We start from the raw sequence: 12900 nt of genomic DNA on the forward strand, positions 1-12900 counted from the left end.
TGTCATGAAATCATGATGCACAGGTGAACTTTCTCAGGCTTCTCAGAGAGAACCAGTTAATTTGTTTTGATCATAACAGGTGTCTCAAAATGAATCCAGGAATAACTTTGGCTTTTAGCTATTTCAGAGAAATATAGGGAGAGACACAAGAGGATGAACAAGAGAGAGGGTGACAGGTGTCAGCGAATGCCAAGTGACCCAGGTGAAGCAGGCCCCGTGTAGAGCAGGGTGCTGCCCACCACCGTGTGGACACCAGCTCTCCGTGGAAGGACTGGCTTTCTGCTCCTGGTGGACAGGATGCATGTAGGTGAGTAACTGCAGCTGAAGAGTTTGCTGCTCCAATGTTCCATGCCTGCCAGCGTCCCCACTCCCTAACCTTGCAATTCCTCCCACTGAAGAAAAGCAATGTGCTTCCCCATTTCTTAGCTTTGAGCTTGACCAGTGATCTGCTCTGGTAAATTTCTGGGAAAGACAAGACCCCAAGCCTGGAGAAGCACGAGCCGTGGACTCTCCTCTCTGACCTTCATCTTCATCTGGAAGAGAGGATGCTGTGCTGGCCTCTGGGGCCCCGGGGACCCTCAATCTGACCCCCAGATGCTTGAGCTGGAGCAAATGTCAGAGTCCAGCCCAGTTCTGAGCCCCATGGGGTGATGGCTGATGAAGCTACTGAGTATCTAAGGATGCTCATAACATTAATGTCTATTATGTGATGTTTGCAGCTGTGGGTACCAGATACAGTGGCCAAGCATCAGAATATCCTTTTAGACATGAAGACAAAGCCAGCCAGGAGATGCAGTCAAGAATCACATGTTGTATATTTATGTCAATTTAATAATAAAAATTTGTAATTCTTGTAGTTTACGATGATACATCTAAATACCCAAAGGCTTCAGGAACAATGCATTTTTGCTTTGATGTAAGCTCTGTGGGTGTCAGAGGACATTCATGTTGACACTCATCAATATTTATGGATGTGTAATAGGATTTACATCAGCAGCACAGAAAACCTTCTCGATAAACGCAACTGCCTCACAGTAAAACACAAACATAGGTCAGATCTCATGCAGAAATAGTCATGAATGTGAACTTGGGCACACCTAGAATGTGTCTCATCTACCATCAGGGGACGGATTTACGTAACTTCAGTGGGAACAATAGCAATCCCTGTCTTTCCTACTACTCACAGGATTGTTAACCTGAGCTCCAAATTCTCAGAAGCATCTGTGGGTGGGCTTTGTTGTTGTTCAGTCGCTTAGTCATGTCTGACTCATTGCTACCCCAAGGACGGCAGCACACTAGGCTTCCTTGTCCTTCACCATTTTCTCCCAGACTTTGCTCAAATTCATGTCAATTGAGTCGGTGATGCCATCCAACCATCTCATCCTCTGTCGTCCCCTTCTCCTCCTGCCTTCAATCTTTCCCAGCATGAGGGTCTTTTCCAGTGAGTTGGCTCTTTGCATCAGGTGACCAAAGAACTGGAGCTTCAGCATCAGTCTTTCTAATGAGTATTCAGGGTTGATTTCTTTTAGGATTGAGTGGTCTGCTCTCCTAACAGGTTTCAATTATCCTGCTGCTGCTGCTGCTAAGTCACTTCAGTCGTGTCCCACTCTGTGCAACCCCATAGACGGAAGCCCACCAGGCTCCCCTGTCCTTGGGATTCTCCAGGAAAGAACCCTGGAGTGGGTTGCCATTTCCTTCTCCAATGCATGAAAGTGAAAAGTTAAAGGGAAGTCGCTCAGTCGTGTCTGACTCTGCCATGGTTTATGTCAAGCATTCCTTAATAAAGCTGAATTTAAAATAAAATTTTAAAAAATAGCAACTGTATGAAAAAGAAGAGAGAATGAGAGAGGCATTTGGCCTTGTGACCAGGTTGAGAGTGATGACCAAGCTTCAGGCAGCCTCCCCAGACGCCACGCTAGAGTCAGGGAGCTGGCTCTGACCCACCGTGTGACCTCTCACGGCCTCTGATCAGCCAGAAGGAGGCAGCTCACTTCTTCTGCCAGCCTAGAGGGGCTTCTCTTACCTGACATTATAGCTGCTTTGCTGCTGCTGCTGCTAAGTCACTTCAGTCGTGTCCGACTCTGTGCGGCCCCATAGACGGCAGCCCACCAGGCTCCCCCGTCCCTGGGATTCTCCAGGCAAGAACACTGGAGTGGGTTGCCATTTCCTTCTCCAATGCATGAAAGTGAAAAGTCGAAGTGAAGTCGCTCAGTCGTGTCCGACTCTTCACGACCCCACGGACTGCAGCCTACCAGGCTCCTCCGTCCATGGCATTTTCCAGGCAAGAGTACTGGAGTGGGGTGCCATTGCCTTCTCCGATAGCCGCCTTACAAGACTATATATTATGCTCCTTCAGAAACCAGTCCTATGACTTAGTATCAGTGAGAGGAGAGGGAAGGAAAAATCTTGCAGATGAAGGAGCAAAAATCTGCAGTTATTTCAAAATGAAAATACCTACTCTCCATGCATGGTCAACAGGCAGAAGACTAGAGAATAAGACACGTTATAATATCACCTCCTCCCAGCCTCTGTCCTGGGTTTATTCCACTTTGATCCTCCTAATGATATATGAAAATTCTCTGTTCCACGCAGTCCTCAGTGTGAATGCACAGAGAGAAATAGGAAAAGGAGATGCCCCACCAAGAAGATTACTCTCTCCTCCACCTCTGAGCTGAGCTCCGTGGCACTGGCTCTTTGAGAGATCTAGATAGTACATTTTCTGAAATGATAGATTTGCAGGAATGCACAGCAGAGCCTACAATTAGGAGAATAATCTGAGTCACACCACCCTGTTCTGAGTGCCATCCCCAGCCCTGCAGGAGAAAGAGTAAATTGGGTCTGAGTGGACCAGTGTGGAGGGATGCGCACCCCAAACTCGGGATGTGTCCACCCATTAGAAGCCCGGCGGCCACTGCTGCTCTGTCTGAGGGGCCAGTGTTTCCTGCAAGTCAAAAAAGTTGCTGGGGATGAAGGGAGGCTCGGCGGTGTGCTTCTGTAGGGTTTTCACGTCTGTGAAGTGCCCCAAGCCCGGGATGGCTCAGAGGCTGATGGAAGGGGAACTGGGGACGTGAACTGTCCCCACCCGTGGCTCTGTTTAGACAACCGCTCCCTGTTAGTGACCTTGGCAGCGCTCACAAGATGAATGCTTAAAAACAAAACCGTTTTGAATTGGTGCTTTGATAAATGCCAACTCCTCCAAACCTCGATAAAGTGGACTATGTAAATTAAAATAAACGAGAACAGGCTCTGCCAACTACAGTACTGTCACACCCCCAAAGCAGAGTGAGCCTCAGGAGTGGAAGGAAACGGTAGCCCCCAGACCCTGGTCATTGCAGCGCTGCCGGGAGGTGACCCCTGACAGCCGGGGCCGCTTCCCCGCTGCCTGTGCTGGCCTCACTTACGTTCACACACACAGGCCAGTCTGAGGACACCCTGGCTGACGGCTGCTGTCATGTCTGCACCACAACGGAAGAAAGCTCAAGATTTAGTAGAGGGAACTCATCTGATCCTGAGGACTAGGAATGGCTTGCTCATCAAGTAGATTTTTGGTTCTAAAGTTCTGGGTTCCCGATTTTCATTTATACTAGAAAACATTGAAAATATACTTTGTAAAAATACTGGAAAGAGATTATTATTAATAGTTCCATGGCTGAATTCACTTCTTTATTACCCTTCTTTATGTGATTTTACATTGGTGAAATCTTATTATATATAGTATATAAATTTTATTGGATGTAACACATATATTATATAAATGTAATATATAAAAAAGTAATCCTTACAAGCATCAGTTTACTGGCTCCATGGTGTCCTCCTGGTGCTCTGTTGGCTGGAAGTAAATATTGTTATCTCCAATTTACTGATGAAGTATCTCAAAGAGGCCACGGAATGGTCAAAGGCCACGTGGCCAGACCGTAACTGGCCAGGACCTGTCTCCATAGCTTGGGTACTTTCCCACCCTGTTCTCTTCCCCGGTTCTGGGGTCCCGACCTTCCATGGATCATGGCAATCACTTAAAGCCCTTCCTTGAGGTTCTCTTCCTCATCCCCTTGTGCTGAGACAGTTTAGGCGTAAATCAATCTGGACTTGGGTCCTCTGTGGAGAGTCCTGTTATTTTTCCAGAGGAAGAAAATCACGAGATATTCCTAGCAAACTGGTCACAGTCATGTTCTGATAACACGCGTACCACTCTCCACGTGGACCAGGGGTGATGCCCAGGCAGGAGGAAGCTGGACAAGGAGGTGGGTTCATCTTTGTTTTAAGCAACCAATCAGCACCTCCCTTTGTGAGCAGGTGTCACACCCCTCACAGGGTACCACTTGCTGATGGACTTCATCCCTTCTGCGCGTGAGGAGCCTGGGGGTTGCTGCTCATGCTGGAGGAATTCCGGGGGGAAAGGACAGGTGGGTGGCATCTGCAGACAGAGCCCAAAGCCTCTACCAGCTTCACCTTGGTCATCATTACGTCATGATTCATCTATCTGCATTTTCCAGACCACACGGATGGATGGCTTTCTGTGAGGAAGAGCCGTGTATGTCACTCTGCCCAGGCCACCTGGCTGGAAGGAGCTCACACATGCCCCCTGTCCCCGGGGCTCGGCTGCACCCACACCCATGCACACTCACACAGCCACACCCGAGTGGGTCCACAGCCCTGGGGCGGGACTGGTGGGATCCCCCCCTGCCAGACCATCTCTCCTGACCACAAGGTGACGACTTGGACTGACAACAGACTGACAAATTTATACTTTTCTAAAAAAAAAATTTTTTTTTAAGGTTTATTCTTCATGTCCAGGCTGGTTACATGCATTTAATCCTCACAGAAACCCCGCAAGGTTAGTCATTCTTGTCTCCAGTTTCCAGGCAGGACAGCAAGGCCCGGAGGGATCGTGTGCCTTCTCCAAGTTCCAGGGGTGGGGGGGACCAGGCAGGACCGCGTGGGAGTCCATGTTTCCAACAATGGTGTCATTTGCCTCTTGCAGCCAGTTCCTATACAACTTCTCTTACTAAAGAGGGAAAGAATCAAATATAAGCCAAGCCACAGTCAATATTCCTTATTAAAAAGCAAACCAAAAGCCTCAAATCCCCACTCATTCCCCAGTTCTCACTAAATTGTGTTGCTATAAATCACCAAGAAATACCTCTCGGGTCTAGCCCTCAGGGAAGTGTGAACGCGGAGCCTCCTCCCAGCTCCCTCCAGCAGCAGTGTGCCCTCGGATGGTTCCAGGAAGGAGCAGCAGGGGGCAGAGCCAGCCTGGGTATGGACCAGCCTCCTCTGCTGCTGCTGCTGCTAAGTCACTTCAGTCGTGTTGCTGCTTTTGTTTCAACTTTTTATTTTGTATTGAGATAAGTGGATTAACAGTGTTGTAAGTTTCAGGTGAACAGAGAAGGGACTCAGCCATACATATATATACATCTATCCGTTCCCCTCCAAACCCCACTCCCTTCCAGGCTGCACATAACACTGAGCAGAGCTCCCTGTTCTGTACAGTAGGTCCTTATTGGTCATCCATCTTAAATCTAGCAGTGTGTACGTGTCCATCCCAAACTCCCCAACCATCCCTCCTTCCCACTGCCACAACCAAAAGTTTGGTTCTAAGCCTGTGCGTATCTTTCTGTTCTGTAAGAAAGTTCATTTGTATCATTTCTTTTTAGATTCCAAATATAAGGGATATCAACCATATTTCTCCTTCTCTGTCTCCTGCAGGTTTCTGTTACAGGAAGTCTGTGATCTCCACACAAGTGATTGGGAAATTCAGTATACTAATTTGCCAAAAAAGTTTCTCTTCATACATGCAGAGATATTGATATTTACACGGATCTATACACATTTATATGCATATATATTGATGTGCATGTCTTTCTGTACAAATGGTCATGGTGGTTTAGCTGCTAAGTTGTGTCCAAGTCTTGAGATCCCATGGTCTGCAGCCCTCCAGGCTCCTCTGTCCATGGGAATTCTCCAGGCAGGAATACTGGAATGAGCTTCCATTTCCTTCTCCAGGGGATCTTCCTGACCCAGGGATCAAACCTGCATCTCTTACACTGCAGGCAGATTCTTTATCACTGAGCCACCAGGGAAGACCTCTGTACAAATAGATATAGACACATATAGATAACTAGAACCATAATAGATGGAATCATCGTTAAATTAGGGGAGTATTTGACGAGTTCTTTTAGACATAGTAATTTAAATCAGTATTTTAAATCAGTTTAGGAAATTCTGAGTTGTGTTGCGTAATTAATTGCTTGACTCATCTTTTCTTAATGTCCCAATGGAGTTCTCATGAACATGCAGACAGCATGTAAAGCTGTAATTCTGCTGGAAATCTAGTGTCAATTCATGGTTGTCCAGACGCAGGGAACAATCCCCCCAAAGCCAAGGTAACGCCCAGGGGCCCCACCGCCAAGACTGAGAGTCCTGGGGACCACCCTCCCCAGATCCATCGCCTCCAGGGTTGAGGCCCAGCTCCCAGCACCGCCCTGACCTGATTCCCCTCTCTCAGAGACTCCCCGTGACACGCCGAGCAGTCAGACCCCCCCACCTTAGAAACAAAGCCCCGGGCTCTGGGCGCTGGGAGCGGCACCCGAGAACCATGGCCGCGCGTCTGCCTTTAACCGTGGGTTCCGACGGGGCGGTCGAGGTCTGCGGTCCACACTGCCGGCTCCTCCAGCTGGGTCAGCCGCCGGGAAAAGACAGGAGCGATCAGAGTCGGGGCAGGAGTTTGACAAAGCAACTCGAGTAGAGACGGACAGAACACAGCTGGAACTATGTTCTAAGAAAAACAAAGTTCTGTTTAATTGGTAAAATTCACTTCAATCAATGTTGCTTGAGGAACTACCCTGGGCCTGGTCCGTCCCAGCTTCTGTGGACCCCGTGTTCCCGCAGGAGCTCAGTTTGTCTCTGACTCCGTCTCTGTCTCTCTCTCTCTGGATCTTTCTCTCCCTCTCGACTCTCTCTCTCCAGCTCTGTCTGTCTCTCACAATCTCTAACTGTATCTCCCTCACTGACTCTCTGTCTCTCTCCCCTTCTCTCTATCCCCGTCTCTCTGTCTCTCTCCCCCTCTCTCTGTCTCTCCCCCATCTCTCTGTCTCTCTCCCCCTCTCTCTGTCTCTCTGCCCCCTCTCTGTCTCTCTCCCTCTCTGTCTCTCCCCCTCTGTCTCTCTTCCCCTCTCTCTGTCTCTCTCCCCCTCTCTCTGTCTCTCTCCCCTCTCTGTCTCTCTCCCTCTCTGTCTCTCCCCACTCTGTCTCTCTCCCCTCTCTCTCTCCCCCTCTCTCTGTCTCTCCCCCTCTCTCTGTCTCTCTCCCCCTCTCTGACTCTCTCCCCGCTTCTCTCCCCTCTCCATCTGTATCTCTCTGTCTCTCCCCCTCTCTCTGTCTCTCTCCCCCTCTCTGTCTCTCTCCCTCTCTGTCTCTCCCCACTCTGTCTCTCTTCCCCTCTCTCTCTCTCCCCCTCTCTCTGTCTCTCCCCCTCTCTCTGTCTCTCTCCCCCTCTCTGACTCTCTCCCCGCTTCTCTCCCCCTCTCCATCTGTATCTCTCTGTCTCTCCCCTCTCTCTGTCTCTCTCCCCCTCTCTGTCTCTCTCCCCGCTTCTCTCCCCCTCTCCATCTGTATCTCTGTCTCTACCCCCCTCTGTCTCTCTCCCTGCCTCTCTCCCCCTCTCCATCTGTATCTCTCTGTCTCTCCCCCTCTTTCTGTCTCTCTCCCCCTCTCTGACTCTCTCCCCGCTTCTCTCCCCTCTCCATCTGTATCTCTCTGTCTCTCCCCCATCTCTGTCTCTCTCCCCCCCTCTATCCCCATCTCCATCTGTCTCTCTCTCTCTCTGTCTCTCTCTACCCCCTCTCTGTTTCTCCCCCTCTCTCTGTCTCTCTCCCCCTCTCTCTGTCTCTCCCCCTCTCTCTGTCTCTCTGCTTCTCTCTCCCCCTCTCCCCCTCTCTCTCCCCCTCTCCATCTGTTTCTCACTGTGTCCCTGTCCCCCCATCTGGTCCTGCCACAGGATGGCGTCATGGTCCTCAGCTTCTTCCGTGGCATTAAAGGCCCTGCAGCAAGTGTCCAGAGTCCTCCAGGGCTGGTGACCTTGAGGGAGCTTCCGGGGAAGGCAGGGTTGGTCTGACCTCACCTCTGAGTGAAGCGTCACTTTCTGTGAGATGCCAGCCTGGGGCCACCCGGGATCAGGGAGCATCTCAGAACGACCGCAGTACAGTCAGGGCTTCAGGGCTGGGACGGACCAGAGGCACCTTAGAGAGTGAGGGCGACACCCCGACAACCCCAGATAGCTATGGTCCCCGGCTTGATGGCACCCAGGCCCCAGAGTGCCCACGTTTCACCTGATCTTTCACCCACTGAACTCCTCTGAGCCAACCTAAATGTAGCAGAAAGCATAATAATAAATATATCTGACATAGAAGAGTTAGAGAATGCAGTGGCACCCTACTCCAGCACTCTTGCCTGGAAAATCCCATGGATGGAGGAGCCTGGTAGGCTGCAGTCCGTGGGGTCGTGAAGAGTTGGACACGACTGAGCGACTTCACTTTGACTTTTCACTTTCATGCATTGGAGAAGGAAATGGCAACCCACTCCAGTGTTCTTGCCTGGAGAATCCCAGGGATGGGGGAGCCTGGTGGGCTGCCGCCTATGGGGTCGCAGAGAGTCGGACACGACTGAAGCGACTTAGCAGCAGCAGCAGACATAGAAGAGTTCTAGTGTAACATGAATATTTGAGACTCAAAATGAACTAAACATCAGACAGTGTAAGTAAACATTGTAACTCTGAGTACAACACAAAATATAAATATGCTGATCAAAAGGAGAAATACAGAACAAACATAATGCTACAACTTGAGTCCCGCATCCTAATATAGGAAAACTAGGTCAGGGTTTTATCTGACACGGACGGTACGGGGAAGTTACAGCGTCACTTTGAAGTTGATCAGAACCGTGCGCTGGAGTTCGTGTCCGGCCGTGGGGACAGCGGCCGGTGGGAGAGAGGGCGGCGGGCGGGGCGGAAGGCCCCGCAGGGCTGGGTCTCAGGAGGGTGAGTGGCCCGCGTCTTGCGGGGAGGGTCCCGAGTGTGTGGTTTATAGGTCCTCACTCCAGTGTTTACAGGACTGAGTGACAATAGCCCAAACGTATAACTCGGTACAGTATAGTCTCAGGGTGAAAGCAAAGTTCTTGCTAAAATAAAACCCATGAACTCAAGTTTTATTTGACATTATTGTGGGGCACACAATTCATAGACGTGTCCCAGTTGTCAGAATTCACACTCTCTCACACACACACACACACACACAGGAACCGGTTCAGAGCCGACAGTGACTTTAATAAGAAGCACTGCGGCTCAGCCCTGGCGCTTTCTGTCTGCAGCTCATCATCAACCAGGCTGCAGAGCTGTTTGAGCTTCGGAAGACTTGACTGTAAGTCCGCAGTCTGTAGGGCCCTGCAGTGATCTTGAACATTCGGGAAGTGGGTCCTGCGAATGCTGCTGTAGTCAGGAACCTTTAGTCCAGATTCCAGAGAGGAGATGCCAGAGGATTTCTCCTGGAAACTGGACGACACACAAGCGGGACATCTGTGCATCAGCCCTGTGGAGGCTCCGCAGGTTAAACGGCGACAGCTCCAACTGCACAAGATGTAACCCAACATTCTGCAATTATGCTTCAGAACAGGCCAATCTAGAAAGCATCTTTTGCTAGAATTCTCATTTTTAATGGGAAAAATTAAATTTTACATATGGCTATTGACTGCAGCCATGAAATTAAAAGACGCTTACTCCTTGGAAGGAAAGTTACGACCAACCTAGATAGCATATTTAAAAGCAGACATTACTTTGCCAACAAAGGTCTGTCTAGTCAAGGCTATGGTTTTTCCTGTGGTCATGTATGGATGTGAGAGTTGGACTGTGAAGAAAGCTGAGCGCTGAAGAATTGATGCTTTTGAACTGTGGTGTTGGAGAAGACTCTTGAGAGTCCCTTGGACTGCAAGGAGATCCAACCAGTCCATTCTGAAGGAGATCAGCCCTGGGATTTCTTTGGAAGGAATGATGCTAAAGCTGAAACTCCAGTACTTTGGCCACCTCATGCGAAGAGCTGACTCATTGGAAAAGACTCTGATGCTGGGAGGGATTGGGGGCAGGAGGAGAAGGGGACGACAGAGGATGAGATGGCTGGATGGCATCATGGGCTCGATGGATGTGAGTCTGAGTAAACTCCGGGAGTTGGTGATGGACAGGGAGGCCCGGCGTGCTGCGATTCATGGGGTCACAAAGAGTCGGACACGACTGAGCGACTGATCTGATCTGATTCTATACTAGGTGGAATAAAATTGAAAAGATCTATGATTTTGAAATATCTAGATTTAATAAAACACTAAAAATTATAATTAGAGACAAGTTATTGAATGCACTTTGCTTCATACAAATCAGCGCCAAAAAAGGGTACTTTTCATGGGGACAAAAATATCTGCCAACACAATATTCAAGCTAAAATATTTACAATTTCAATATGAAAAACACAAAATTGAAAAAAGTTCTACTTTAAATAAACATGGTATTTCTGCACCCTACCACAATTATTTTCCTTATGGTCAATTAAAAGTGTTGAAAATGTCAGAACCTATAACCACAATACATAACTTTAAAAAGGAAACATATATTTTATACAGACATAAATTATAAGATGAAATTATAAAAAGCATATGTTTTTAGAAAGTATGAGCGATATAGGATCAGCAAGGATACAGCCAACAATTTTTAAAACTAAGTGACTATAGAATAAGAATAATAATTCTGCTTAAGTGTTTTTTAATATTCAGATAATATAAACAAGCCTTTTATATTTTGCTTTAATGTACATGAATATATAATATTCTTTCTTAAACAAATATTCAAATTACATGATCTTAATACTTTTAGCACCTTTTAAGTCTCAGCTTGTCTACCTCTGCTTAGATGACAAATTACACAGTTACCTTGGTTACAGGGCATTAGCCCAGCAACAAATGAAGTGGCATCTTTGATGTTTATATTTCTACCCTCAGGTTGAAGCCGCGACTGGGCTGAGGCCCAATTTGGATGCTCTTGGTCCTTTTCCATAATTCTCTTAGAACCTTAATTCAATTGAAAGGATAGAAATGTGAAAATGAAATTTAAAAAAAATGAGGAGGATTTTCCTTCTGGGAAGATGGAGTAGACATACTTTTCCTCTCTTCTTCTCATTAAGCATAACTAATAACCTTGGCCATAATACATAAAACAAGCATAAGCAGGCTCAGAAGGGAGGCTTCCCCAAGGGCCTCTGGATGCAAGGAATGGCACATGGTGAGGTCCCTGTGCTTCCTAGGCTTAGGGAAAAAGAGACAGGCAACCACAGATGCCACCAGGAGACCCCAGCAGAAGCCCTCTCTCTCGTGAAAGGGCCAGGACAGGAGCAGCCCCAAGACAGAGTCCTTTCAGACAGGAACCTCTGCTCCAGCCACACCACACACAGTCCCTACCCGCCAATCATCCCAGACGAGTGGGCACCCGCCTGTCCCCTGGTCCCCCAGTCACAGGACAGCGGCCCCTCCACCACCCAGCAAGTGCAGTGACGTCAGCTAGGACAGGCCAGCAACACCCAGATTCTTACTCCGTGACGCTCAAAACACCCAGCTTCCAGTCGGTACCCATGCACCGCACCAAGAAGCAGGAAGATCTCAAAGTGCATGAAGGGAGACACAAGGGAGCTGCTTCAGTCGTCTGACAAAGACCTGACAGACGCCGTCACAAGCGTGCCATCGTGAGCAAGCAGCACAGGGGACACAAATGCAGAGAACAGGAGCCCCGGCAGAGAAGTTAAAATCTCCAAGAGGGAGACAGAAGATGAAAGGAACCCAGTAGAAATGTCAGAGGCGACGATTGGAAGAACAGAGCGAGTTAGGGCAGTAATAGTCACGGACGGAGGACTCAGTCACCTCTGTTCTGTGCTTCTAAGGTCCGAAAAGAAAGGAATAAATGCAGAAGCCCACTCATCTCTAGACTCTTTAAAAAGTTTTCTAGAAGTAATTTTTATTTATTATACTTTTATTGAAGTATAGATGGTTTACACAAAGTGATTCAATTATACATACATATGTATCTTTTCTGATTCTTTTCACTTACTGATTATTACAAAATATTGAGTGTAGTTCCCTATGCTATACCCTAGGTTCTTGTGGATTATGTTTTTAAATATAGTTGGGTGTATATGTTAATCCCAAACTCCTAATTTATTCTTCCCCCTTCACCTTTCTCATTTGGTGACTGTATTTTTAAATCGCTTCCCCCGCCCGCCCCCCACTAGGGAGAATTATTTCGGGTTCTCCTCCCTGTAGGCAGTGTGTTCTTGGGTGGCCTTGGAACAGGCCCGCCAGTTCTGTTTGATGCTACATCTCATTTGTACACATGCCAAGACGCATGAACATGTAATCAGAAGCCTTTCAAACTGTTTTCACGCTTCCCCAATGGTACTATTTCACCCAATAACTTCATTTCCACATTTTTGACTCTTGCAATGACACATTTAGCACTGTGAATATCCAACGCCAGGCTGAAAAAGATGTTTGCCTCCTGTGATGAGTTACTGAATATCAGAAGGGCTTCCAAACTCCTTTCTGCCTTTCCAAAAGGAATCCAAGTGTATTTACCCAGCACTGATTTAAACACAAAGTCCTCCTGTTTAAATATTATTGATGTCTCAGTTTCCAGATGATAAATAATTACGTGTGCCAACTTCTGGTTTTTAAAGCGTCTTTCACAGGTACTGTCTCATTTCAGGGTCACAAACCCTGAGGAGGAGACGTGATAGGTAGGTGGGTGTCATCACAGACACACCGTCTGGGGGAAGAGATTGGGAATAAACATTTGCATCTGCCACTGGTCACCCACAG

The 12900-nt window shown here is 48.0% G+C and overlaps 1 long non-coding RNA gene across 3 annotated transcripts in view; it reads right to left on the bottom strand.

Annotated features, from left to right (window-relative positions):
• Nucleotides 1–8924: 8924 nt before the first annotated feature.
• LOC112444174 (uncharacterized) overlaps nt 8925–12900 on the bottom strand; it is a 47092-nt gene continuing 43116 nt past the window's right edge. For all 3 annotated transcript variants that reach the window (XR_009492683.1, XR_009492681.1, XR_009492682.1), the window contains exons 9-10: nt 10966–11103; nt 8925–9619 (exon numbers count right to left, since the gene is read on the bottom strand). This is a non-coding gene — a long non-coding RNA (uncharacterized lncRNA). The remainder of the gene's footprint in view (nt 9620–10965; nt 11104–12900) is intronic.

This window comes from Bos taurus, chromosome 24 (assembly GCF_002263795.3).
Source record: "Bos taurus isolate L1 Dominette 01449 registration number 42190680 breed Hereford chromosome 24, ARS-UCD2.0, whole genome shotgun sequence".
NCBI lineage: Eukaryota > Metazoa > Chordata > Mammalia > Artiodactyla > Bovidae > Bos > Bos taurus.